The sequence below is a fragment of the Myodes glareolus genome, chromosome 13 (assembly GCF_982192425.1).
Source record: "Myodes glareolus chromosome 13, mMyoGla1.1, whole genome shotgun sequence".
NCBI classification, from domain to species: Eukaryota; Metazoa; Chordata; class Mammalia; order Rodentia; family Cricetidae; genus Myodes; species Myodes glareolus.
This window is the reverse complement of record NC_142038.1, coordinates 77,383,849-77,410,522: the sequence shown is the minus strand read 5'-3', so window position 1 is coordinate 77,410,522 and position 26,674 is coordinate 77,383,849. Positions and strand designations below refer to the sequence as shown.

Sequence of the window (26,674 nt, the reverse complement as noted above, 5' to 3'; positions counted from 1 at the left end):
TGTAAAACACAATTAATTGTTTGCAATAAATAACTGATGGTCATTGTATAATCACTCTTTCTCCTTTTTATTTAAATTTTTGTTTGCTTTATTAGTATTTTGCCTGCATGTGTTTATGCACACATTGTTTGTGCTCGGTGTATAGTTGGACTTTCTTTGAACTGCCAGTTCCCAAATAATAACACAGAGATGACTTATTATTTTTGAATGCTTGACTTTAGCTTAGGCTTCTTCCAGCTAGCTCTATAACTTAAATTAACCCATTTATATTAACCTACATTCTGCCACATGGCTCATTATCTCTCCTCCATACTGTATGTTCAACTTCCTCTGCATCTTGCTGGCTTACATCCCGCACACCTCAGGTTTTTTTCCCCAGTTCCTCTCCGCAGAAGTCACACCTCTTCTCTCCTGCTTAGCCATTCAGCTTTTTTATTAAACCAATCAGAAGATTCTTTAGACAAAGTTACATCTTCACGGTGTACAAAAAGTTTATTCCACAACTCTTGTGCCTGTGGAGGTCAGAAGAGGAAGCTGGAGCCCAGGAACTGATTAAGGGTGGTAGTAAGCCATCATGTGGGTGCTGGGAATAGAACCTGGCTCCTCTGTAAAAGCAGCAAGTGATGTTAACTATTGTTGGCTGTTTTGACTCTGGGTTCACTACCCAGCTCCCAAATAAGTACACAGAGGTTCATTCTTATTTATGAATATGCAGTCTTAGTTTGGCTTGTTTCTAACCAGCTTTATTAAGTTATCCCATTTATATTTAGCTATGTTTTACCTCTGGGCTTTTTAATCTTTCTTTATTCCATATCTTTCTTTCGTAGTCCTTGAATGACGGTGTGGTGGGGTGGCTGATCCCTGGAGTCCTCTTCTCCTCCTTTTCTCACTCCTCGCTTTTCCCTAGATTTCTCCTCCTATTTATTCTCTCTCCATGCCAGCCAGCCTATCTTTTCTCCTGCCTTGATATTGGCCATTCAGCTCATTGTTAGACCAAATAGGTGTTTTAGGCAGGCAAAGTAACACAGCTTCACAGAGTTAAACAAATACAACATAAAAAATGCAATACATCTTTGCATCCTTAAATATTCCACAGAATAAACGAATGTAACACATCTTAAATTAATATTCTACAATACTTAACCACTGAGCCATCTTTCCAGCCCTTGTTTGTTTGTTTGTTGTTGTTGTTATTGTTGTTGTTGTTGTTCTTTTGTTTTGTTTTGAGATAGGATCTCACTTTGGAATCCTGGCTGGTCTGGAACTTTGATTCACCTGTCTCTTCCTCCTGAGTGCTGGGATTAAAGGCTTGCTCCACCATGCCCAGCTTCTTTTCTTTTAAGATAATATTCTCACTTTATAGTTCTGGCCAGTGTTGAACTATGTAGTACTGCTGGGTCTCAAACTCACAGCAACCCACCAAACTCCACTTCTTGGGATTGCAGGCGTGAGCCTCCACACTCAGCCACCATCATTTCTGCATTGTGTATTTTGACACCTGTGTCAGTGCGAAGTATCTTGTGCATTAAAATTATTTCCTCAAAGGCTCTATATACATTAATGAGTTTAGACCTATTTTCTTTCAGTGAAATTTGACTTAAAAAGTAAAGTAATTGTACATTTCTTTTTTTCCTCTCTTCCACCACCCCATCCTTTTTTTTTTTCTTTTCTCAATATTTAACAATACTTGAATTTCCTGGAATGTTTCAAGTTTAAGACAACTATAAATTAACTCACACATAATCCTCCAAGTTTGAAGTATGACATCCGTGTGTGTGTGTGTGTGTGTGTGTGAGAGAGAGAGAGAGAGAGAGAGAGAGAGAGAGAGAGAGAGATTAGAACCATAGGAGTTTTTGTTATAATCTAGCAATCACAGAGTGCTAAGGAAATGCAGGAGATAGAAACTTCATGTGGAACTCCTAATGTGGTGACCGTTTCTGCCCAGATCCTACTCATGCCTGCCTGCTGAGTCAGGAGAGAAAGACAGGCATTGCCAAAGACTTATCAGGAATTGTGTCCTGTACTGTCTTTTAATAATATTGTCCAAGGAATTGCTGTACTAAGGAAGTATGATAAAGCTGAGACTGAGCTTAAAAGCCATATTTTCCCTAGGATACTGCCTCACATTTTGTCAAAGGCCAAAGACGTTGACTTAACCACTGACATTCTAAGCAAGCATTATCAAAAGTTCATTTCTTACGTTAGTTCCATTCTGAATTCCTTCTGTTAATGAGACATAGTCATCATTCATCCTGCTATTTATTGTGTTCCTTATGTGCAGAGTTTTGCAATTCTGACTGCATACAGGAGTTACCCAGAGCCTTCAAAAAATAGAAAGATGTAGGAAGTTAAGGCCTACCAGGCCAAAAGGAGCTGACCTGGAGTCTGCCTGGAGCTGTTCACTGCAGGAGACATTTAAGGAGAATAATTTTCTCCAGAAAACATAATAACAAGCCCTACCACCATCCCCCCACCAGAGATTTGGTAATTGTCTTTAGATAAGGCTGTAACCAGGGTGCACCCTGTAGTCATTGATGCCCTTAATCTCTTATATTGCTCCTCCTGATCTTTAAATTTCTGTCAACTTACCTGGGTTATGGGGTACCCAGATAATTTGGTCAAACATTATTCTGGTATTTGATAAAGTATTTATTTTGAATTAGTAGATGCAGCAAAGCAGACTACCTTCCCTAATATGGATAAGCTTCTTGCAATCTATTGAAAACATTCTCCCCTTGCTGAGTAAGAATGACTCTACATGGTGACACTCCCCACTCCCCAATCCTCACCCCTTCCCAACCCCAGTCTACAGACCACAATTGAACATTGGTTCTTCTAAGGTCTTGAGTTCATTGGTTTTCAGGCTGGAACTCAAACCAACAATTGTCCTAGTCTTCAACTTATCAAATATAGTTCCTGGGACTCTGTAACTGTATGAACCAATCTTCATAGTAAATGTCATTCTGTGTAGATGTGTATTCTATTGATTCTGTTTCATTAGAGATCAATATACTTGCTTGTTAAAATTCTTCAGGACATCTTTGCTCTTCTTGAGGGTTTTCCATACTCTTATAGTATTTGCTTAGGACATCAAATAAAATTCCTTTTAAACAATTTGGATCAGCATCTCACTCAGGCTCCCATCTCAACCCTGACACAGTAGATACAGCTCAGCCTCAAGAAGTTCCCCACCCATACTTCCCTTGACAAGTTTGAGCCTGCCTGAAACCACATCTGTGGAGTCAAAGGACTTACTACAAAGATGTGGCTTTGCTACAGTGGTCCTAGGCCATGAATATCAGCACAACTGGTATAGTTAGCCAATGTTCACTCACCTTGTCCAGTCATCCCTCACAGTGCCTGGTGTTTATTCATTGTGCAATCCAGAAGTTTTAGGGTCTGGGGTGCAGCAATGAATAAGGAGATAATTATGTAAGTGACATGAGAAAGAGGAAGCATGGGAAAGGTTTTCTTTGGATGTTTGGGAACTGGACAAACTCCAACATCTAAGCCAAGACATCTTTCTTTTTCTCAAATGTATTCCTGGTTTGTTTAATCTATTTTTAAGACAAAATTAGGATCACTGAAATCATCAGAAAGTGAAGCATAAAATAGAGTCCCTGATGCTTTCATCTTCAACATGACACCATCACCATGTGAGTGTGAGCCAGTGATGAAGGGTTTGCTACTTTAGCTTCCACAGTGTCATTTGATCCCTTGAAATCTGTTTATTCTCTTCAACTGAACCGGTTCCTGTGGCTTTATTGTTTAGGAGAGACTGCTTTTGGGAAGATGGAGCACAAACAAAATGGTAAAGCAAGTGTATCTTTCCTGTGTCTACATATAAGATGGTAGAAATAATTGAAATTAGCAGTACAGAATTCCAAACGGCTGTTTCATATGACCGAGATATTGCCAATGTGGTAGCAATTTAGGGCAAATTAGTTCAGGAAATCATAAAGCAAGGCTTTTCCACAAAGCATTTTTTTTGCCTGTATTACCATGTAAATATTCAAAACAAAAGATGAAGCCACACATGCACTTTAAGTAGTACTAAAAACAGCTGAGTGAAAAATTAGTCATTTAAGTACATGGCTTTTCAACTAGGATGACCACCAGGATGGCCGTCATAGAATGAGTCACAAATATGCATTGTAGAAAGTTCTGATTTGCCTCCCCAACTCCATCTCACCTCAGCCTATCCAGTTTTCTTCTATAAAAGTCCTTCAGCTTTGCCCCTTTCCTTGTTGCATGCTTGCCCCTGGACCTCTTGCCCCTTGCTACCACATTGGTACTATCTCGGTCATATGAAATAGCCATTTGGAATTCTGTACTGCTAATTTCAATTATTTCTACCATCTTATATGTAGACACAGGAAAGATACACTTGCTTTACCATTTTGTTTGTGCTCCATCTTTCCAAAAGCAGTTTCTCCTAAACAATCAAAGCCACAGGAACCGGTTCAGTTGAAGAGAATAAAGGGATCAAATGACATTGTGGAAGCTCAAGTAACGATCCCTCATCGCTGGATCACACTCACATGGTGATGGTGTCATGTTGAAGATGAAAGCATCAGGGACTCTATTTTATGCTTCACTTTCTGATGATTTCAGTGATCCTAATTTTGTCTTAAAAATAGATTAAACAAACCAGGAATACATTTGAGAAAAAGAAAGATGTCTTGGCTTAGATGTTGGAGTTTGTCCAGTTCCCAAACATCCAAAGAAAACCTTTCCCAACCTCTTTTCTAATAACTCGGATACATGAGAGCAAGCAGTCAGCCCCTATCCTTCTTCACTGGGCCACGGGAGCTGCAGGAGCTGCTGAATTACCTGGCAAACTTGGCTGTGGACACAGTGTTGGCCTTTCACAGTCAGTACTGTAGAAGATGATTTGGGGGAAGAAAAATTTTTCTCTTACTTTTCCCCAATCATTTCCTCCCTTTGGCTTAGTAATAGAGTTATAAATTTAATACTATTTTAATAATGTTCAGCTCCGTTCATTCATTCATTATTTATTATTTCATTTTCATATGGAAATACAACCAAAGAAAGTAGATTGCATATAATTTCAGTCAAATCTCTTATTTCAGAAAGCTGGATAGTAAGGAATCACTGAAAGTAAATGTTCCCAACAGACAAATTTTGCTTCATTCACTGTTGTAAAGTTGTGTGAGATTAACTTTTCTCTTCCAGGATTAGTATAGTCTATGATGAAGGGGCTTAATGGGTGTCACTCACTCCAATTTTCCCACTTTTGCTGTTAGAGTTTTGTTTGTCATAGTTCCCAATGTTCATTAGAAAGATCAACCCAAGTGGGGTACAAGCAGGTCTTAGCATCATAGCTAGGTGCATGTGTGCTGCCAATCCAGGAGCGAATAGGTAGTAAGAAAGGGGGTAAAGTCAGAGCCTATTTATTTCTAGGAAGGAGGGAGGAAGAGAGAAGGGAGGACGTGTGGCTGAGGTGCTGGGGATTGTCCCTAAGATCTTGCAGTAGCTGGGCAAGAAGTCTACCACTAAGCTATATTCCAAGTGCTATTTGTTTTTCTGTCTGTTTAGAAACAGCTTTTCACCATATAGTACAAGCTGGGTAGCAGGATTTTACTGTGTAGCCCAGGCTGGCCTTGAATTACCAGTTCTCTTGTCCCAGCCTCCTGAGAACTAGGGTTACAGGCATCTGCCACACATATTTTAAATAGTTTGTGTTCACGAATATACACACTAACTATGAACAGGTAAAGTGCTTCTGACATTCCATGTCCATCTGAGGGCTCGCTGAGTCCATGTAAGTGTTGTCCATCATGACTGCATCCCACTGAAGTCATTCTCACTTGCCCTCTTCGGGATCTTTAATAAGCTGACCATTCAAAGCTCCTGCTCTTCATTTCTTCTTTTTATTGCTTTATAAATAATACCATTCAAAATTTCCACTTCCTCCCATCCTCCCATTTCCCTCCAGCCTCCCCCACTCACCCTCCTCCCTCCCACTCCAGTCCTAAGAGAGGACAGGGTACCCTGCCCTATGGGAAGTCCAAGGCCCTCCCCCCTCCATCCAGGCCTAGGAAAATGTGCATCCGAACAGACTAGGATCCCAAAAAGCCAGTACATGCAGTAGAATCAAAACCCGGTGTCATTATCAATGACTTCTCAGTCAGCCCCCATTGTCAGCCACATTCAGAGAGTCCGATTTGATCACATGTTTGTTCAGTCCCGGTCCAGCTGGCCTTAGTGAGCTCCCATTAGATCAGGCACACTGTCTCAGTGGGTGGACCAACCCCTTGTGGTCCTGAAATCCTTGCTCATATTCTCCCTCCTGCTCTTCAACTGGACCTTGGGAGCTCAGTCCAGTGCTCCCATGTGGGTCTCTGTCTCTATCTCTATCCATCGCTGGACAAAGGTTCTATGGTGATATCTGAGATATTCATCAGTGTGACTATGGGACAAGGCCAGTTCAGGCACCCTCTCCTCTGCTGCCCAAAGACCTAGCTGGGGACATCCCCATGGACACCTGGGATCCCCTCCAGAACCAAGTCTCTTGCCAACCCTAAAATGTCTCCTTTAATTGAAATATCTTCTTCCCTGCTCTTTTATCTGTCCTTCCATCTCAACCATTCCACTCCCCCAATCTCTCCCCAATCCTTCCCTTCTCCCTTTTCTCTTCCCCGCTCCCCTTCCCCCACCCCCCATGCTCCCAGCTTTTGCCTGGCGATCTTGTCTGCTTCCAGTTTCCAGGAGGATCTATATATGTTTTTCTTTGGGTTCACCTTATTATTTGTCTTCTCTAGGATCGCAAACTATAGGCTCAATGTCCTTTGTTTATGGCTAGAATCCACTAATGAGTGAGTACATACCATATTCATCTGTTTGGGTATGGGTTATCTCACTCAGGATAGTGTTTTCTATTTCCATCCATTTGCATACAAAATTCAAGATGTCATTGTTTTTTACCGCTGAGTAGTACTCTAATGTGTATATGTTCCACACTTTCTTTATCCATTCTTTCATTGAGGGGCACCTAGTTTGTTTCCAAGTTCTGGTTATTACAAATAGTGCTGCTATGAACATAGTTGAACAAATGCTTTTGTAGTATGATTGGGCATCTCTTGGGTATATTCCCAAGAGTGGTATTGCTGGATCCTGAGGTAGGTTGACTCCCAGTTCCCTGAAAAAACGCCACAATGATTTCCAAAGTGGTTGCACAAGTTTGCATTCCCACCAGCAATGGATGAGTGTTCCCCTTACTCCACATCCTATCCAGCATAAGTTATCACTGGTGATTGGTATCTCAAAGTTGTTTTAATTAGCATTTCCTGATCGCTAAGGAAGTTGAACATGACCTTAAGTATCTTTTGGCCATTTGAACTTCTTCTGTTGAGAATTCTCTGTTCAGTTCAGTACCCCATTTTTTAAATTGGGTTATTTAGAATTTTAATGTCTAATTTCTTGAGTTCTTTATATTTTTGGAGATCTGCTCTTCATTTCTTAACATCCTTTTAACCCAAGTATTGAAAGGTCTTATCAGTGAGACTGGCAATCTTCCGAGTACTGAGACTACAGCTGAGAAGCCAAACCTTCATTTTTACAGGACATAGTAACTTAACTCTTGACGGAGAAGTGTGGAAAATTCATTGCCAGAAATTTATGGTGACTGTACTAAATCATCCTAAAGCATCAGAGAAGCCATGACTACTTACTCTTTTTAGACCCTGTGTTTCCTCCAGCTCCTGCTTGTCTGCATACACCCAACCCTCTACAGTGCTTCAGGGAACACATGAAGTCAGTAAATAAACATTCACTGCTGAATGGGGCCAAGGGGTATTTTAGGGGGTGGATGGTGGGCGGCGGGAGACTGACATGGAAACAACTCCACTTCAGCTCCTGCTCAGACGTGCTGTTATGTGAAGACTGAACACCTCACAAGGCCAGACTCTTCATGTTTTGAATCTCTGCCAGATTCTACATTGTAGTAGAGGAGACAATAAAGGTCAGCCTTCCATATGGTTGCTATGACTGTCAGAAATACCTTCTTTTATACTGTTGCATGGTCATTGTCCTCTGTCATGATTCTTATGGATATAATTTAGAGTAATATAAACTTACAGGATCAGGCACAAAAGTGCTGGGAGGGGGGTTGAAAGTTATCAACTATTTCCATAGCTTTCCTTTACAGGTGAGAGAATATGCTATGCCATAGTCAGATCCAGAGCCCATCATTTCTGCCTCATCTTGATCTTTCTTTTGTCTTAGAACACTTTCTGCCAAGTAAAATTCCTCTATAAGCCATGTTCCTCTCAGGCTTTCACTAATCTTCATGTAACCCAGCTGTATTTTTAGCTTTTCTGTTCCTACATCTTGAAGAAAAAGAGATGGAAGTGTGCTACAAGCCATGCTTAATATAGGTTCATTAGTACCATGCCCCAAGATGAGCTTTCCAGCATATTCCCTTAAGGTGTTTATTAATAGGTGGTAGCTCCACTCTGGGAACAATAAGGCTGCAAGATTGGAAGGATGGATGGGAAATCTAAAGCCAGTGCTGCCGGCAGACTTTCCCGTAATACTAGATACCATGTACTAGTATTACTAGTACTAGATACCATGATGCAGATAAAAGTCTTTGATTATACTCATGGATAATTAATTTTAAATACCTAAGTCCCAAGAAGGTTGTAGTGTGCCTCTGAGAACAGATAGTGTTAAAAAGAGTGTATGATGCTCTAGTGGATCCTGATCAGGAGCTACTCACGTGAAAGGCAGAGTCTACTTGTCCTGTGGCTCTTGACTTTGACGCTGTAATGAGATTCCACCAAATGGCATGCATAGGTGAGGCTGGTGTTCTTGTGAAGAAAAGTCACAACATTGGGGAAAAGTAGACTGTCGATTAATTAGTCCAGACTTGATATCATTAGTGATAAAGATTTCTTCCTAACAAAATAAGGAACAGATAGTTTATTGTTCAGGAAGCTGGACCATATGTTCCCAGATGCTGCTTTCTCCCAAAACCCAGAGAAGGCTAGTTCTTAAAATAAAAAGAGGGGGAAACAAAACATACACTCAAATTGTTATTTCTTAAAACAGAAATACCAAACCTCCAAAACAGTAAATATTACCAGAATAATAATACATAATGGTAAACATTCCCTTCCTAAAATACACAGTCGTGTTTTAAGGTTGCATAACCTATAGCCATGTGCTTAGGCACTTCTTTGATAGCTGAAGACACATTCCAGATGTCATAAGCATCCATCACAGATTCGGGTCTGCATTGCAGGGTTGCAGCACCTCAGACTGCTGATTGTTGACTGCTAGCAACACATAAAGTGTTCCTGAGAACTCTACGTGTCCTGGACCTATGTGTCCAGCTGCGAATGGTGCAGCTGAAATAGTACTCTGGCTTAGAAAGTACCTAGGGTTAAAATAACCCCTCAGGAAACCTAATTTTAAAAGAAAGGAAATGTGCCATTGAAAGCTGACATGACTTTCCTAAAGCATAGTTAGATCATGCATGAAATACAATAACCTTTCAATGCCAGAGGAGTAATAGCTCATTTCCCCTGCATATTCCAGACCCTCTTGCCCTCGTGTTTATTGCATGTTTAACTATATGTTGTTGGTTATCCATAGTGCATGAACTTCTGACAGCCTAGAGGGGCCTGTTCACCCTGTATGCTGTTGATCATACTACTCATGGCAATTGGGCTGTCTTGCTTGATTGTTTTTAGAGCACACCATTGCTTTGTTACACAGTCCACAGAGGTTATCCAGGTTAGAATTACTTAACCCTTCACTCTCCTAGATACCTATTGACTCTGGCATCTTGCTTTATTGCTCCCTTGGTGTTCTAGCTGTGTAACACTGTAGACACATAAAGAGAAAAGGATCAATGATTTATATACTATATATTCTTACTGCCTCCAGTCACCACCCACGCCCCAGCTGCATCCTCTGGCCCAGGTTAGCCTAAACACTGAGCCAAATACTAGGGCTACTATAGTATGGGATTTTGCCAAGTACTCTGAAGCAGATGAAATGGATTTACCAAGTGTCCATCATAGTCTTCACCCCACGTCATGAATCTAGTTACCCTAAGCATTCAACATCGACTCAGAGTTATCAGTTAACAGCTGATAACACCACAAAGTACAGTTCTCCCCTCAAAATACCTATATTGTAGCCCAAATTAAAACTCTTGCAGATAACATCCCAAGGGATACTAGGATAGAAAGCTTAAGAAATGGTGGAGACCATGTGAATTCCATTTCCCAGGTCTGACACTTAAAAGGAAGTCAATAAGTATTTGCTAATTTGGTAAGTTACTGAATGACATGATGTAGGGGCAGAGCATAGCCTCATATGAGATTGATTTATTTGACAAACAAAGATGCCCACTAGCTGGAACAGCATTGCAGCGGGCTGCTTGGGATGAAGAGTGCCTGATCTGGTAGGTTAACTGGTCCTCATGCGGCAGCTCTGTCTTTAGGCATGTGTATCTTTCAGGCTGGTAAATCCATGTCATCCAATATAATAGTCAAGGCCCACAAAGCAGAAAGCCACTACCCCCTGCCAGCCTCAGAAGCAACTGTGCCTTTTTTGGATAGTTCTTTAGGTTTGGACTTTTTCATGTTGTTTTTGGTAGACCTTGATTTTTAAATGATGATGTAGCCTGATGCATTTGGATGGCCCAAAAATGCTTTGAGCCTATGCTGTATTAGATGGGTGACAAGATCAGAGGAATTTGCATGGATTTAGAGTAGGGTTGGGGTCTGGATAAAGACATATGGACCAGCTCTTCATTACCTCTTTCCTTTTTGTTGTTTAAAATCAGTAAACAAACATATTCAGTAAGCTGAGTTATTACAACACTGGCCTTTCTCTTCCTTTTGAAAACTATTCTAAGTTCTAAGTCCAGAATAGTGGTGGCACATACCTTTAATTCCAGTACTCGGGAGGCAGAGTATATATATATATATATATATATATATATATATATATATATATATATATATATATATATATATATATATTTGACAATGACACTATTGTTTCTGGAAAACCCTGACACACTATGCTTTTGCCTAGTTAGGTGGAATGATATTATTGCTGTTTAAATGGACAAATCTTCACTCTTTTATCTCTAATTTCTAAAGTTCCAGGGTATAAGTATACTGTCTGGTTAAATGAATTGACCATGTTCATTTTGCTCCTTAAGGCAAAAAAGGGAAGAGTCATGAGTTTGAGGAGTTTGGGTAGCTACATAGTGAATACCAGGCCTGTCTGGGCCACATAATGAGACTGTTTTACCCCACCCCGGCCTCCAGAAAAGAAAGAGAGAGAGAGAGAGAGAGAGAGAGAGAGAGAGAGAGAGAGAGAGTCGATTAAAATGGCAGGGTTGGTACATTAACTACCCCTCCCAAACTTGGGCCAGCTATCGTCACAAGACAGAAATAGCAACATTTTAATTCATTGAACAGCTGGAAAAACAAAAATAATTCAACCTTCAGAACACTTAAAAATTATAGTTAGAAAGGATAAGAATTTACATCTAAATTTACTTAATAAATTCCACTCAAAAGTATACATTGGCTACACAGCTAATTTATGTTCAAAAGTTAATAGATAAAATCAAGAATTTAGAGATATGCAGTCAGCCCTCCACTTTTATGGTCTCTCAATTTGTGGATTCATCCAATCCTATGAAAAAAAAAGGTAGAAAATTTCCTGGTCTCTTAGTGGGAGGGATGGGGGGATAGATGCAGCCTCGGCACAGTCTGAAGTTCTGTTTCATAGATGGTGTAGAGGCAGCTGAGCAGAGTCCTCCTCACAAGAGCCATAGCGGACACCAAAAACTGGACTTCACTGAATCCTATATTTACTATATTTTTATATATGTACATAAAACTTACATGTTTTTACTTAAAAGAGGCACATTGTTGCTTCTCTTTAGTTTGTCTGAATTGCCAGCTGTCCTTGTTTACTTTCTATTGCCCTGATAAACACTGTGACCAAATGTAAATTGGAGAAGACATTACAGTTTACAGCCCATCGTGATGGGAAGTCAGGTTGCTTTCTTCTACAACTCAGGACCACCTCCCTAGGGTGGCGCCACACACCAGTCTTCAGTCAAGAAAACGCTCCACAGACTTGTCTGTTTTCTCAATTAGATATATTTTCTTAGTTGATATTCCCTCTTCTCAGATCAAGTGGACAAAAGCAAAAATAAAAACCTGCACACCAGGCCTCTAATTCTTGTACTTTGAGGCCATTATTAAAAATGAGGACAGCACTACTGTGATATGACAGAATGACCTAATAACAGAAGTGGCTACTAAATGACTGATGATTGAGTAGCATATACAGTATGGACACAGAGAACAAAGGATAACTGGGTCTTAGGCACAACTTACGTTTATCTCACCGCTTAACATACTACATAATTTGAAACATTTATTTCTGCTACTTTTAAACTATAGGAAACTAAAATTGCAGAACAGAAAATCTTGACTAAGGGGCTACCTGTATTACATGAATGGCAGTAGAGTCCATGTGGTTGGTATATAAGTTAACTCATCTGTGAACTTTTGCCAGAATCGGTGCCTTTGTTTGTGCATTTGTTTTGCCCTGAAGAAAGGCTCTGATGAGCTGATACATTGGAACGATACACCTTTTCCTAATCCACACAGAGTCATCTACTGTGACTGGCCCTGGCTACCATGAACTTGTCATGAATTTAGGCAGAGTATACTCAAAACAAACAAAGCAGAATGTTATGCTTGGTGACTTTTCTTTTTCTAACCTGGAACATAGCTGTTTAGGCCTTAATAAACTAGGTTTACATTGTTAAAACAGTGATCTAGATCGGTAGGTCACATGAGCCTAGGTTAGCACTGCTATTAGAGAAGCTTCTTGAAGTCATATTGGGTGGTGGAGAGAAGCCCAGTGAGGGGGGAAAAAGTCAAGTCAGACCCATACCTGAGACTGCAGGGCTTTGTAGAGAAGAGCATGCTGGTTTGGTGGTGTGACTAGAACTTGTTACATTGTTGACCAGATGCCATTTGTTTCCAAAAGGTTTTGAACTTATTCCATGTCTATTGCTTTCTCCCTCCCAAATACATAGGCTTTGCGACATCTCACTTTCCTAGACCTAGGTAAGGAGAGGGTGGGTTGTGATTTAAGTGGGAGGTGACAAGAGACCTCATTAGAGGCTAAAATGATGCTTTCTCCTTTTACAAAGCTGATAGAAAAGTGATCTAATCCAGCTGTAGTATCACAAGCCCCACTTGCCAGCTCTGCAGTTGCGCCATGAGCTCTGGGACTTGGAGGCTGTAAATTGCATAGTAATGGCTGGTTCCTCAGTGGGGATAAACATGTGCTTTGAGTTTTCCAAGTGAGTCAGACTCACACTGTGAGATAAATGCTGATAGCAAGCAGATGTGACATGTGCTTTTCAAGAGTGATAGGAGGGGCATGAGAGAGGGGCAACTGTGGGATTGGCATCTTCCACATGCTCTGAGGGGATGGGCTAACACTAAATGGGGCCTGCTCTCTTAACAAGAAACACTGGGTCACGGGTGATTTTCCCACCCCTTATTTCTTTCCGTAAGTGGAATCTGCATTTTTAAGTTTTAAATGTAAACGTGTTCTGGCTCCAATTTGTCAGCCAACTCTAATCGCTTCAAAAGTTTATATAAACTCTAGGTGAGTAATTTTCCCAAGTACAGTACCCTTTTGGAATGCATGTGTCCTGAACTCAGATTAAACTTTTAACCCCACATTTTGGGGGAAGGATTATTATCTATGTTTTTATTGTTTAAAAAGGCAATCATAAACCCAAGAACATTGAGTGCTCTCCAGTGACTGAGCCTGGTACGCTGTCTCCTTGTGTTGTACATGTCTCGGGACCATAGATATACTTGACTTCCTAAAAATGGAAGGAGAGAAAGAAAGAGAAAGAGAGAGATGAAGGTAAAAAAATATTGCTCAGGTCCAGTGTTTCAGAACTAAAACTACAGGGCACTGATGTTTTTGTTTTTCTTATGACACTCCCAACTAGTCAACCATTTGGAGGGCCTTGTGCCTTCCTCAGTCAACTACAAAAAATATGAATGTCTCCTATTCAAGTACTAAGGAGCTGTGGACAAAACTTTGAGTGTCTATTTGCTGTTACACACCACATGCTAGTTGCTACGTTTTACCTATAGCTATTCCTCAGCAGAGCCTCAGGTCTGGCTCTAAGATTGTTCTGCCTTCTTCCAGGCTTGGCTTTCATTTACTCCATCTCCTTCCTTTAAGCACATGATAAAGAGGAGTGAGGTTCTTCCATCAGGTTGGGCAGAGCAAATATCAGATGTCATGCTTAAAGATGGAGGTTCTCTTTGCAAGATTGGTGTCTTTCTCCCTGTACCCATTACTCACCTGCTTGGACCTTTGTGAAACTAGTTAGGCCTTTAGTATGTGGCTTGTGTGTTTGTTTTGCTTTTTGTTTGTTTGTTTAAATCTGAGTTGGTAGACATCAACATGGAAACAAGTAGACTGACTTATTCTTCTATTTGTAGTAGATTTTGTTTGATGACTACCAAGATGCATTTTGGCATGGCACTGGGGGAAACAAGATGGCTGGGGATCATACATTAGTTCTGCTGCCAACTCACTGTGTGTCCTTTAGCAAGGCAAAGTGTCTGACTAGGCCACAGCTCATCCAATTGGAAAAGGGAAGAGCTGGATTTTTGTCTGCTTACTGAGACAGTGACAGTCCTGCCTGTTCATTTTTCTGTGATGTTTCAAGAGAAAGTAAACAATAACGCAAGAAACAAATGCTCAAAACCCAGAGCAGAGAGCTGCACAAACTTCATGAATATCCTCAGCAATTGCTCTCCTAGTACATTTTTATACAATCTATAAACACTTCAATGCCATCTTCATGTTCTGTTACATTGTCCAGCAGATATTTTAGATTCAGTGTTTGTGTGTGTGTGTGTGTGTGTGTGTGTGTGTGTGAGAGAGAGAGAGAGAGAGAGAGAGAGAGAGAGAGAGAGGTGTGCAGGCACATGCAAGTGTGTATATATAATTATATATATATAACTTTAATGTGTGTATGTATGTATATATATTTATATATATACACACATGCACACACATGCACATATGTGTTAGAGATTATCTTCAGGTCTTTCATTCCTCAGGAACAGTCTACCTTGGGTATTATTGTTGTTGCCTTTCTTTCTTTCTAGTTTTGAGGTGCTTGAAGATTCTTGAAAAGAATATCAATGCTTTTTTCAAGTAACTGAACCAAAAGCACCTGATTTATTTACTTGATTTATTTTTTAGTATTATTTGTTAAAAGGTACACATAGGTGATAGTGCTGCAATTTTGAATGGAAAGAAATGACATCTGTGCAAACAGTTCATATTAGCAAGAGTGCTGGGATTGGCCAGCATTATGAAGCAGAAAAGACAAGAACTATAAAGAACTAAAGAAAGAACAAATAATCAGGGAAGAGGATGGCAATGCCAGGGGCTGTCTAGGGCTCTCCCCTCTAGAAGGAAGCTGCTCTAGGTCTAGTAATTATCTTCTTGTCATCATCTTTGTCTTCATCACAGATTAAAACATTGTTTCAGCTTATCAAGAAAAGCCTTGTTATCAGGTTAGGATGGGGCTAGCTACCTACATGTATAGCACAAGCTACTTTTCAGCATCCCAGTGAAGATGCTAATTAGGAATTCCACTTTGGTGGCATTCTTGGAGAATCAATTCTCATTCATAGCATATAGGAATCTTTCTGCACAATAAGCCAAGAGAGTCTGGAAGTCTCACTGTTCACAATCATACCTAATACTGCAGGGTTGCGTCTTACAGCACTCACAAATGTTCTGTGAGTTGGCTGTGTATATATAGTCTATAGACTGGGACACAGGTGTGTATGTGGTCTGTAGCATATAGTAAGTGTTACATTACACTAGTAGTACAGATAAAGTGAGACATAGACTCCGGCTCTGAATTCTGCCAGAATTTTCCTTGACTAAAGGCAGGTAAGCATTATTCCAGGCAGAGAACTTTTCATGGAAGGCACAGAACAGCATGAAAGTACCTGATGCATTCCTTTGACTTAGTCTAGGAATTGTAGGAGTCACTGTGATGGGGTCAGAGATCCATGAGACATAGTGGCAAAGACAGGGCTGGAAAAGCAAACTGAGGGATCTGTAAGAGCCTTTTGCACGCGCAACAATTAAATAAATAAGTTTTCAAAAGATCCCAGGGCATTTATAGAAATACACACTACATGAAGAAATTTGTGTGTTGTATACCTTAAGTATATACAATGATAGTTTTAAAAAGACATTTGAAATGTAGGAAGTAGTGAGAAGAGACATATGTAAAACCATGAATGGTTTATATATGGTGCACATAGAGTTGTTAGAGATGAGAGGAAATTTAGGTCCTGAACTTCCTAGAGACCAAAACCAAAAGAGAAATAGAAAGTTTACTGCACTTCTGTGATGAAAGCCAATTGCTCCAGGGAAGCTGGCTTCTTCTAGATGGAAGAATCAAGGAAGAGTTCTCCTGGTTTTCATCAGAGTCTCTTTGTGGAATACAGTGGAAATATCTTCAACAGGATCTGCACACTAGCAGTTTTATAGGCCTGTTCTTTGTAATATCCCCCAGTGCAAGCCAATGGCACTCTGCCAGAGTGTAACTCAGTAAAAACATCTCTGCTCAAGCCAGAGCAGTTCAGCCCACGCCTGCTGCTTGGGTTGGTTTGGCTTAATGTGGGAATTTGACTGAGGGTAGGAGAGGAATAGGTGTCCTTCCCATCTCTCAGGCAGTCATCCATGAGTACCGCTCCTCACAACAGGACCCTTAAATGTATCAGCAGAAGCTGAACTTGAGTCCTCTTCTCATTGGCAGAGATCTCAGGAATAAAGGCATTAATCCCGGGTTATGAAACAAAGTATATTTTTCAAAGATGTTTAATCTTGGAAGGGAAGTAACTGATCAAGATGAACTAGCAATGTAACCCCTGAACTAGCAATGTAACCCATGGGCTAAGTGCATTCTGGCTTGGCATCAGGGCCCAGCTGTTACTGAAAACTGACCTGGCACACTACTTCTGTGGTGAGCTCGTGACTGAAGGTGAACACACAAAACCTCTCAAATTTTTGAAAAGGAAGCAGTGGGCTGATTATACTTTGAAATTTGACCCTTTTTTAATGAGTTTAAAGCATTGTGTGAACAGGAACTTAGATGCATGAAGCTGATGTGTGTATGTGTTGCAGTGTTTTGCTTCATTTTGATTCAAAAACTATGGCAGTCACTGAAAAGATAGAGTACATTTGACCAGACACAAATAACAGGTTCTATGTATCTTATCAGATTATAGTACAGTTTATAAACTACATTCTGGTCACTCCTACCCAGGGTGTTTATGTGTATGAGATGTGTCTGTCTGTCTGCCATACATACATATGCACTTGAACAGGAATGTGTGGTTGTATGTAAATAAAGGTCAGAGGACAATTTTGAGTGTTGGTTCCTTCCACTGTGGATTTGAACTCTGGTACTAAGCCTTGCACAGCAGGCAGTCCTCCCCGCTGAACTGTTTCACTGGTATGCCAGTTTGTCATACAGATGAAATACCGTAGCTTGAACTAATTGTCATGGATATTGAAAAACCAAGATTGTCAAATTTTGATTGTAGTACAATCCAATACAGAGACAGTGATTTTGAAGGTCTTTATAAACATGCTCAACAGCTGCCACGCTGTGGGAAACTTGTGAGCATAATAGGTAGGAAACGCTCCGTGTAGTTGATGCCGAAGAGACATCTGCGCATCGGCAGGAATGCTCCAATGCTGCTCTGCTCATGGAAAGTCCAGTACTTTTTGGTCCCAAATGTGTTCTGGCCAGAGATGGCCTTAGCTTGCTTTGTTCTACTACCTTCTATTTGCCAGGTGTAGCAAGTTTGTTTCCAAATATATGTCTGTATGTGGTCTCCTGATGATACAAAGTTAGCTTCATTCACACTATAGAAACTGTAAATGAGCCTTCCTGTTGATACTCAGTTGCAGGATCTTCCCCCCAAAAGACTTAATATAAACTCAAGGATGATATTGAACTCTGTGTTTAGACAGGGAATAACTCTTTCCATCTCCAAGCACCTACATTTTCATTAAACTTAGAAAGGTCTAAAACCTATGTCTGATTACTTTGACCAGGTGGTAAATTGCCTCTGACCTCACAGTGTGATGAACTGCAAATGTCCCCAAAGACAGGCTGCTTCTTCCAATCAACAGAGTACATGTCACTGGGGAGCCCCTGGTACTCAGTATCCACCCCTGATTTATATCTTGGAAAGGGATCCAAAGTCTTTGTACAGTAGGCATACCTGGTAAGAAAACATATTGTGGGCTGGAAAGATGGCTCAGCTGTTCAGAGCTCTTCCAGAGGACCTGCATTCAGTTCCCAGCACCCGTACGGCAGTTCACAACCGTCTATAGCTCCAGTTCAGGGGATCTCTCCTTCTAACCTCCACAAGCACCAGGCACATAGTATATATGCAACACTCTTAAACATAAATAAATCTTTTTAAAAATGCATGTTGCATCTTCACTGAAGAAGTTTACTTGGAAGATGGGGCAGCTTACAGTGAGTGAGAACCTGTCTTAAAACAAAGTCAAAGTAAAAGGAGCAGAGCTATTTCCAGTGCACACACAGCTGCCCACAGTATATACTTCTTGGCAGACAGCCATCTGCTGGTCCACCAGTGTGTCCCAGTGCTTTCTGGGACCTGCTACTATATCTATAAAAAGGACATTAGAAAACAGGGCAGTCTAAGCATCATCAGAGAGGTGTCATCCAGGAACTGATGGGAGCAAATGCAGAGACACACAACAAAAAACACTAGGCAGAGCCAGGGGAGCCCTGCTGAAGTGGGAAGGAAGGATTATGGCAGCCAGAGGGGTCAAGGACACCAGGAGAACACAACCCATAAGACTCAGGGGCTTACAGAACTGAAACCACAAACATGGACTCTGTATGGGTCTGAACTAGATCCTCTGCATACATCTATGGTTGTGTAGCTTGGTGATCTTGTGGGACTCCCAATAGTGGAAGTAGGGGGTGTTTCTGCCTCTTTTGCCTACACTTGGGACCCTTTCTTCCTACTGGGTTGCCTCATCCAGCCTTGATATGAGATGTGCCTAGTCTTATTGTAACTTGTTAGGCTATGTTTGGTAGGCATCACTGGGTAGCCTGTTCTATTTTTTTAAGGGAAACAGAGTCGGAGTGGAACTGCAGTGGGGGGGGGCAGCTGGGAGGACTAGAGAGAGGAGAAATGTGGGGATGCAACATATGAGAAAAGAATAAAAGAAAAAGTTTGAAAAGAGAGTATAAGAAAATAACAGAAAAAGAAAACAGGGCAGTCACCAAAGGAGTGAGCCATTTCTACTATTACTCGTTTGCTGAACTATCTATCATTGTGCATTAAAATGGTTAATGGAATATCATAAAAAGGTCAACTGAGTCCCAGAGATTAATTTCTGCTTTAAAAGATTTAATTCAGGTTCAGCATTGTGCTTTTTCAGAGGAGGAGAGGCCCAGGACCATGTTGTGCCAGAGTGAAGCATCCATGGAACAGCAGGTTGTAATTTCTGAAAATTAACATAATTTCTGACATGTGATTTTTAATATTAAAAAAAATCCTGAAAAGATCTTATTTGGGGCTCTAGATTGGAATAGAAATGAGAACAAACTCCAGTCATTCCAAAGCTGTAGATGAGGTTTTAGGATTGGCATTTGTGAGTAGATCTGCGAGTATGCTTTGACTGTGGGTGAAATGCCCATATTCTTAGGCCTTTTCAGAAGTGTTGTACTAAGTATCCAGCCCTCCTCCTCAGTTTTCAACCTGTAGGTATCACTGGTTGAGCTTGATTTTCAAAGGTTGGGGATATGGGGAGCAGTAAGAGGGAGGGGATCATCCTGAGCCAGTAGAAAGTCAGGCATTGGATTTATAAGTAGAGGATGCTATTACAGTACCTGAGGTTTCCATTTTTGTATTTTAAACCTTTTAAAAATTCTTCATAGTATTTTATATCATGTTTGATTGTGTGTGTGTGTGTGTGTGTGTGTGTCAGTGTTACATGGTTATCCTTCAATATCTGTGAGAGTTTGTTTGCAAGACCCCTCACAAGACCCCTCCAAAATATGACTGTTCAACCTTTGTGTAAAACCTAAACACATCCCATGTAGAGTGCTTATAGTACTTGCTGAAATATAAGTAATCTGAATATTGCATAGCAAATGATGATGGAGAAAGTCTGGATATGTTCAGGACAGGTACTCTTTTTTTTTTCCCAAATATTTTTCAGTCTGCAGTTGATTGGCTCCTTGGATGCAAATCTAGCAGATAAGGGGCTAACTCTGTTATTTCTTATTTCTTCTGCTTTTTCAACATTCCCCTAATTTTGCCTGAAAATCACACATTCTTTTCTGGTCCAGACTGAAATAACTTTTTTTGCAAAGTTATACTGGCCAAAATTTCAACCCCTGTCAACCCCATGGTATCCACAAGCTTATTGTCCAGACTCCTGGGAATCTGTGGTGAGTGGTTACACCTTCAAGCTGAACTGTGAATAATGCAGCCAGGTTGTCTCACTTCTCCCCTGGCTTAGGTCCTCTGAGTGGGGTGTTATTTAAAGAGCTTATTTGGACTAAGAGCTTTTCAAATGTGAGTATAATGTGGTATGCTTTAGTTGGCTGGCAGGAACATGAGCCCTCTCCAGTACAGGGGAGTAAGTCCAGGAGGCAAAGAAAGAACAATGTAGAGATGAACACAGGACCGCAGAGATAAACTCTTTCCCTAGTTGAAAATGTAACTAAACTGATGCTGGCTGGAGGGGGGGAGACAGACATGTGCTCTTCTAGCTGCATTGTTACTCTTGATGTGTCTGTCTACTCCTCTTTATGTGATAATTTTGGATAAACTCTTTAACTGTCACATTCATCAGTTGACACACCACCAGCTGTTATCTAGTCATTTCTGCAGCATGACCTCTGGCTTCAGTGTTACAGGTGTTTAATGAAACTTCTTCAGTGTACCAGCACTGGGCTCTAGAAACATCATTGTTTGATTGGCACCTGGGGGAGACATATACATGTATAAAAACATCAGGAAAACTCAATGTCAGCTGCTACTCACTACTATAGTGTAGTCTTAGGGTATTTTATTGCTGTGAAGAGACACTGTGACCATGGCAAGTCTTATAAAAAAAACTTAATGGGGAAGGTAGCTTGCTTACAGTTCAGAGGTTCAGTTTATTATCTTCATGGCAGGGAGCATGGTGGCATGCAGGCAGATGTGGTGCTGGAGCTGAGAGTCCTACATCTTGACTCATAGGCAATAGGAAGTCGACTGACTGTCACACTGAGTGAAGCTTGAGAAAAGAGATCTCAAAGCCCAACCCCACAGTGACATACTTCCTTCAACAAGGCCACGCCTCCCAATAGTGCCATTCCCTTTGGAAACCATTTTCTTTCAAACCACTGCAGATTCCATGTTAAGACTTGTAAGAGGAGGGCCCGCTTGTTCATCCCAGCTGCCCAGCTAGCTTAGCCCTGAAATAACTACACAGAAACTGTGTTAATTAAATCACTGCATGGCCCATTAGTTTTAGCCTATTATTAGCTAACTCTTACATCTTAGTTTAATACATTTTTATTAATCTGTGTATCACCACATGGCAGTGGCTTACCAGCTAAGTTTTGGCATGTCTTACTCAGGCAGCCAATCCATGGCGTCTCCCTGGCTTCTGCTTTCTTCCTCCCAGAATTCAGTTTCATCTTCCCTGCCTACCTAAGTTCTGCCCTATCAACAGGCCAGGGCAGTTTCTTTATTCATTAACCAATGAAAGCTGCACATGGACAGAAGGACATCCCACACCAAAGACTAATGGCTAAAAGATTCATTACAGATGATCCAATTAGGCAGATTTTGTTCAACATTATATAAATAACTTTGGTGGGAATACTGTTCTAGCTCAATTTTACAAGGCCTGTGTTTAATGTGAGGTAGTTCTTGACCCTAATAAAGCACTATGTTAAGTAGTTTGCTGAATCTTGTCATTGAAGAAATGGAGAACTTCTGATGAACTTTAAATTTATTATTTAAGCTTGATTTTATTTTTCAAAGGGCCAGTTGTGTGCATGGCCTGTCACCAATTCTTTCTGTTCCTCATCCTTCCTTCTGTCCTACTGGGACCATTTTTTACAGTTTATTAGTCCCTTCACTAGAAGACAGGAAAAATGAGGTGAAAGAAACTGGGTCACAGCCAGACATTATGGAGAGGGGGGGGGGCCCTTGGAACATACAGCTCTAAACAAAATGTCTCCATCAAATCCCTCCCTACAGAGCTCAGGGAACTCCCCAAAAGAGAAGGCAGAAGGAATTGGTAAGATGAGGTGGAGGACACCAGGAGAACAAGACCCTCTAAGGAACTGAGCAGAGTTCATATGAGTTCATAGAGACTAAAGCAACAATCACAGGGCTTGCACAGGTCTGTACCAGGTACTCTGCATATATACCATAGCTTTCTCTTTAGTACTTTATGCCATTCCTGAATGCATGAAAGAGTGGATCTCTGATTCTTGTGCCTTCCTTTGGGCTCTTTTTTTTTAAAAATTGACTTGGCTTGTCTAACTTTGACATCATAATTTTCATTTTATCTTATTACATTTTATTTTGTGGTTTTCTTCTAGAAGCCTGTTCTTTTCTGATAAAAGACAGAAAGAGAGTGGATCCCAATGGGAGAGGAGACTGGAAGGAACTGAGAGAAGTAGAGGGAGGGGAAAAGGTTCAGATTACATTGTATGGGAAAAGAATCTATGTTCAATAAAGGGTGGAAGAGAAAAAATAAAAAGACATATGTTTGCCTTCAATGTTAGGGAATTATTGACTGAACTGAATCTTTCTTGGTAGAATAAGAAATAAAGCCAGAAGCCAGTGGTGGCACACACATACTTGTAATGGTAGCCCTCAGGAGGCTGATCAAGAAGGGTTGTGACTTTAAGACTAGCCTAGGTTGCATAGTGAGGTCACCTCAAAACCAAAAAGGAGCAGTTGGCCAACACAAAATGGACTCAATGTTATTTTTGTAAACTTTATGTCTCATTTTGCTCTGTTTGGGTATTTTAATTTTTTTCTTATTGGTCTTATTGATAAATAATGTGTATGTTTCTTGGTTTTTGTTTGTTTTTTTAAAGAAAAGAGCATAAAGTTGGGTGAGTAGGGATGTGCAGAGGATCAGGAAAGGACTGGAAATCAGGAAAGAAAGCATGATCAAAATATATTATATGAACTTTTTTTCAATAAGAAACAAACCAAACAATGTCATACACAGGATTCTGCTTTACATGGTATTGGTTTTGTCAGAGGTAAGGATAGCCACTCTGATAAATCTAGCAGGATGGTTAAGGTTCACTCAAAGTTTCAATGTTTATATTCATCAAAAAAAAATATTGACAGATTCTCAATTCTATTGACAAAGGATCTGAATTTTCTTGCAACATAATATTTTTAATAGCTGTGGAAATAAGAGCCATCTATTGTTGTATGTCAGCTAACAGCATATGAGAGATTGGTTAATTCTCAAATTGCATAGGATGAAGTCACTAAATTGTCCATGGCATTGAAGCCTTTTGCTATCTCTGCACTGGAGATGGGAAAATTGCAGTATTTAACTGGTGGAAGGTGAACTGTAAGACTTAGCCTACAAGTAGATAATTCTTTGGCCTTAAGAAAAACAGAATCTTTGCCACTAGGATGGATTTTGGGGGAAAGGAAAGAGGGGAGAAAAGGAGGTGACTAAATAAAGAAAAGCAAAAGCCTCAGTTAAAAATCACTGCTTTTGTGAGCCACTCCTTCAGTTACTGTTGCGCAATAAACACCTCATGAATTTAGTTTCTTGCCCTAATGCAAGAGATGTGTTTTGAAAAGCAGGTCATACTTTAACCTCTTTGGAAAAAGAAATAGCAAGTAATTAAGGCCACAGTGCTTAAGGGACTGAAATTTATTGGCAATAAAAGGCAGCAAGCTGGACAACTCTTCCAGTTAACTGATTAGAAGGAGCATGCCACTGTGTGACAAACAGGGCTGGAAAACACCCAGGGATCCTTAAAAGCATAGACAAAAGTCCTGGAGAATTTGGGCAGCTGTGTGGTGTCCTACCCTTCAGTGGATGTGGTTATTCTATCTCTCCCCAGCTAACTATCTCACTAATAGAGAACATTTCCAGCTTCATAAGGTATATACCTGGCTCCTCTAGAACCTATATGCACCCAGAAGTTACCATATGCAGTGAATAAAAATGTGAGAGATTAAAGTTTGGGGCACTTTACATACCCGTTTAAATGGCACAGTTATGCTGTTGGGGAAATAAGCATCCTTATTTCCACACTTGAGGAAATAGAATGAGGGAATGTCCAAATTTAATCTTTTGGTTTATCTGTCGCTTTTCTATGACATGAAATGTCTGCTCCAGATGTGACTGATAAGAAGTCGGTGTGTAGCTTCTCTAAGCCTTGGCTGTATCTTCAAACAGTGAGAGGTCAGAGACTTGGAGGTCTCTCTTATCCTCATGACCTTCTGCTTTCAGCCATGGGACTGGATGAAGTGAGATCCAGGAGCTGCAGGCCTGGGAGGGGCCTGAGTTTGCACATCTGACGAGAGTCTAGGGACTGCGGATGTGAGTAGTAAAGCTGTGTGCCAATCCCATTCTGGCTTCCAGGGTGGCAGGGACTGTAGCTTAGTCTTCTGGCCTAAATAAGTACACCTGTATTTATTTAGGTGACTGACATTTTTGGTCCTCAGTAATAGTACACACCTTGGACATAGTTAGTCTAGAGCAGTGATTCTCAATATGTGGGTCACAACCTCTTTGGGGTCAAGCAACCCTTTCACATCACAGGGGTTGTCTTAGACCTTTGGAAGACACAGATATACAGATTATAATTTATAACAGTGGCAAAGGTTTCAGCATTAGTAAGGCTGAGAAAACTAAGTTAGAGTGAGTGTCTGGAAGAGAAAGCCTGAAAAAAGAATATACTACCCGGTGCTTGTGACCACACAATTTCACATAAGCTCCATTCCTCAAGGGGCAAATACTGATTTTTTTTTCTGTCTGGTTTCTTGTTCTTTCTCTCCTCTACCCCTGTCTCCAGCTCACCCAAACTGACTTGATAAAAATAAAATCAACTCGGAAGGACATTAGGAAAGTGATATGTTCTTACTGTCTGAAAGATTTTTTTTTCCAACTTAAATCCCCTCTGCCGTCTGGAGACATTGGTTTGTTTGGGTTCTTTTTTAATCTTTCTATTTTATTTTTTATTGTTTTTATTGAGCTGTATATTTTCCTCCATTCCCCTCACATCCTCTCTGCTCCCCTTCTACCCACTCCCATGGTTCCCAGGCTCCCCATTTTACTCAGGAGATCTTGTCTTTTTCTACATCCCATTTAGTTTAGATCCATGTAAGTCTCTCTTAGGGTCCTCGCTGTTGTCTAGGTTCTCTGGGATTGTGAATTGTAGGCTGGTTTACTTTGCTTTATGTCTAAAAGCCACTTATGAGTAACTATTTATTATATTTGTCTTTCTGAGTCTGACTTACCTCGCTAAATATGATGTTTTCTAGATTCATCCATTTACCTGTAAATTTCAAGGTGTCATTGTTTTTTTTTTCCCACTGTATAGCACTTCCATGGTGTAAATATACCACATTTTCCTTATCCATCTTTGGTCGAGGGGCATTTAGGTTGTTTCCAGGTTATGACTATGACAACTAATGCTGCTATGAACATAGCTGAGCACCTTTCATTGTGGTTTGATTGTGCGTCCTTTCGGTTAATACCCAAAAGTGGTATTGATGGGTCTTGATGTAGGTTGTTTCATAATTTTCTGAGAAATTGCAATACTGACTTCCAAAGCAGCTGCATCAATTTACACTCCCACTCCCTTTACCCCACATCCTCTCCAGCATAAGTTGTCATTGGCATTTTTGATTTTGGCCATTCTGACAGGTGTAACATGGAATCTCAGCATTGTTTTGATTTGCATTTCTCTGATGACTAAGGATGCTGAACATTTCCTTAAGTGTCTTTCAGCCATTTTAGATTCCTCTGTTGAGAGTTCTCTGTTTAGAACTGTAGCCCATTTTTTAAATAGGATTATTTGTTCTTTTGATGACCTATTTCTTTAGTTTTTTTATATATTTTGGAAATCAGGCCTCTGTCTGATGTGGAGTTAGTGAAGATCTCTTCCCATTCTGTAGGCTGTTGTTTTGTCTTGTTGACCATGCCCTTTGCTTTACAGAAGCTTTTCAGTTTCAGGAGGTTCCATTTATTAATTGTTTTGCTTGGTGTCTCTGCTACTGAAGTTATATATAGGAAGTGATTCCCTGTGCCAATGCGTTCAAGTGTACTTCCCACTTTCTCTTCTATAAGGTTCAGTGTGGCTGGCTTTATATTGAGGTCTTTGATCCATTTGGACTTGAGATTTGTGCATGGTGACAGATATGGATCTATTTTCATTCTTCTACATGTTGATATCCAGTTATGCCAGCACCATCTGTTAAATATGCTTTTCTTTTTCATTTGATATTTTTTGCTTCTTTGTCAAAATTCAGGTGTTAGAAGA

The 26,674-nt window shown here is 40.4% G+C and overlaps 1 protein-coding gene across 1 annotated transcript in view; it reads left to right on the top strand.

The window, feature by feature from the left end:
- The window catches only part of Colec12 (collectin subfamily member 12), a 176,405-nt gene that overhangs the window by 77,654 nt on the left and 72,077 nt on the right, over window positions 1-26,674 (top strand). The window lies entirely within an intron of this gene.